A 2,500-nucleotide genomic window follows, 5' to 3' on the forward strand; every position below is an offset into this window, starting at 1 on the left:
TACACACACACACACACAGACACACACACACACACACACGTCTCTCTCTCTCTCTCTCTCTCTCTCTCTCTCACACACACACACACACACACACACACACACACACACACACACACACACACACACACACACACACGCATCCCCACTCACTCCCCGACCCACACACGTACACCTACACCTAGACCCAAACAGACTCTCAAGCTGGGAGACTCTCTCTGCTTCAACTTCGAGAGATAGAACAATCAATAATTCAAGAGCACACGAAGAGACGTGAGAGCGGTACTCACCAGTGTAACAGGTAGGTACGCAACTTCCCTTTGCGATGGTGGTCGTGGTCGTGGCTTAGCGGCGGCGGTGGGGGGGAGAGGGGGAGGGGGGAGGTCGTCGTTCGTGAGGCTGGAAGGGAGAGTCGTGAAGTGGTACTCGTTGTGGTTGTGATAATTAGTTGAAAGAAGACAAGGAGGAGGAGAGAGAGTGAGAGAGAGGGAGAGAGGGAGAAAGAAATGACAGTGAAGAAGGGCAGGGGTGGGAGAGAGAGAGATAATGTTGGGGGGACACGATCGAGAAAAAAATTGAGGGGAAATGTGACTATAATTGTTTATCGGTAAGTGTTTCTGGTGTAAACGGGGGATGAGAGGAGGTGAATAGCAGGTCGTTTTAACTAATGATTGGTTACAGGGTGAAAAAAAGGGGGGGGGGTAAGAGGGAAGGGGGGGGGAGAGTCGAGATTAAGCGATCGTTCACCCGTCTAATCACCACCACCTCCTCTTCTTGCTTCCTCTTCTCCCTTGTCACTTCTTTCTTGTTATCTTTAATCCTAGTTTTACTCTCGCTCGTACAATCCTGCCCTCCTTCTCCTTCCGGGTCGCGCTCACAATCCCCGTCTGCTCAAGTGTGACAACAACAGCAACAACAACACTCACGTAAGCGCACTCGTTCACACAGCTTTACCTTGCCTTGTCTATCCAGCACTAGGCACCGCAACGCCGCCCTTTTGGCCCGGGTGAAAAACGCTCGAATGCGTCGGTCACGGGAGATTAATCCTTGGCTCCACAGCCTCGTGGCCGTGCCTCCGAGGTGGGCGGCCGTGCTTAGGTGACAGCAAGAACGCGGGCGTGATAGGGCGGGACTGGCTCGACCGTCCGTCTGCTCGGCACGAAGTCTGAGCCAATACTGGGGGAGGGGGCGCGTCACACACCCAACCTGACACTACAGCATCCCGTGCTGCCTTCCCCTCTACCCTCGCTCTCTCCCTCACTCTCCCACTCACTCACTCTCTCTCGCCTTGCCTCTCTCGCTGCTTTCTCTCTTCCTCGCTCTTGCTCGCTTTGCCTCTCTCAGTTGCTTTCTCTCTTCCACGCTCTCTCTCTCTCTCTCTCTCTCTCTCTCTCTCTCTCTCTCTCTCTCTCTCTCTCTCGCTCTCCTACACAATCTCTTATCAGCCTTGCCTCTCTCGGTTGCTTTCTCTCTTCCACGCTCTCTCTCTCGCTCACTCTCGCCTTACCTTTCTCAGTTGCTTTCTTTTTCCATGTCCTCTCCCTCGCTCTCTCTCTCGCCTTGCCTCTCTCGATTGCTCTCTTTTTCTTCCAAGCTATCTCTCATTCTCTCTTGCCTCTCTCGGTTGCTTACTCTCTCGCTCACTTTCTCCCTCTCTGCCTCTCTCAGTTGCATTCTGCGTTCCGCGCTCTCTTCCTAGCACTCTCTCTCGCTACCCAACCCACTCTCCCTTTTCCTTCCCTCTTCTTCCCTCTTTCCTTTGCACTCCCCCACCCCTCTCTCTCTTTCTCCCTCTCTCTCTCTCTCTCTCTCTCTCTCTCTCTCTCTCTCTCTCTCTCTCTCTCTCTCTCTCTCTCTCTCTCTCTCTCTCTCTCTATCTATCTCTTCTCCCATTTTTTTCTTTCATTTACATTTTCTCTCATTTCTTATCTATTTCTCTCTGTATCGACATTGCTCTCTCGCTCACTTCCTTACTCTTTCTCCTTCCTTATTCTCTCTCTCTCTCACACACACACACAAACATGACTCATTCCTCCTCACTTTACGGTCCATCATCTATCACTTTCTCCAATCTTTATTACGTCTTTCTCTCCCTCCTTTTACCCCACAGAATATACTCTCATGATGTTCCTTTGTTCTCCTTGTCCGTGCCCCCCCCCCTCCTTTCTTCCCTCTCCTTACTTTCGTTAACTTTCAAACTGTCACCCTTTTCTCGTATTGTTTACTTTATTCGAGGTTTATATATTCCTCTTTTAGAATTAGACGATGATCTTTGTCTTCTTTTTATTGAAGATCTATTGGTGTTTTTATTATTGTGATTAGTTTTATAATGATTAACACATACTTGATATAACTCTCTTCATTCTTTTTTATTCTTTATCCCTGCTCTATAGATTCTTCTATATTATTTCACGTTATAACGTTTAAAAATATATATGCATTTTTTTTGTCTTTCCATATTTCCTCACTTCTTTTATTCCTAATGTTTATTTCATTTCCTCCC

General features: G+C 48.5%; 1 protein-coding gene across 3 annotated transcripts in view; it reads right to left on the reverse strand.

Annotated features, from left to right (window-relative positions):
* The window catches only part of LOC147470353 (uncharacterized), a 116,175-nt gene extending 115,007 nt beyond the window's left edge, over window positions 1-1,168 (reverse strand). The window contains exons 1-2 of one of the 3 annotated variants that reach the window (XM_086544430.1): window positions 952-1,168; window positions 288-396 (exon numbers count right to left, since the gene is read on the reverse strand). The gene's annotated coding sequence lies outside the window, so the exon portion shown is untranslated. Of the gene's footprint in view, window positions 1-287; window positions 616-951 lie in introns of those variants that run through there. The other 2 variants (XM_086544432.1, XM_086544431.1) reach the window with 2 other exon arrangements.
* Window positions 1,169-2,500: the final 1,332 nt, after the last annotated feature.

The sequence above is a fragment of the Penaeus japonicus genome, unplaced genomic scaffold, assembly GCF_977035675.1.
Source record: "Penaeus japonicus unplaced genomic scaffold, GWHDUDI00000001_assembly GWHDUDI00000015, whole genome shotgun sequence".
Lineage (NCBI taxonomy): Eukaryota > Metazoa > Arthropoda > Malacostraca > Decapoda > Penaeidae > Penaeus > Penaeus japonicus.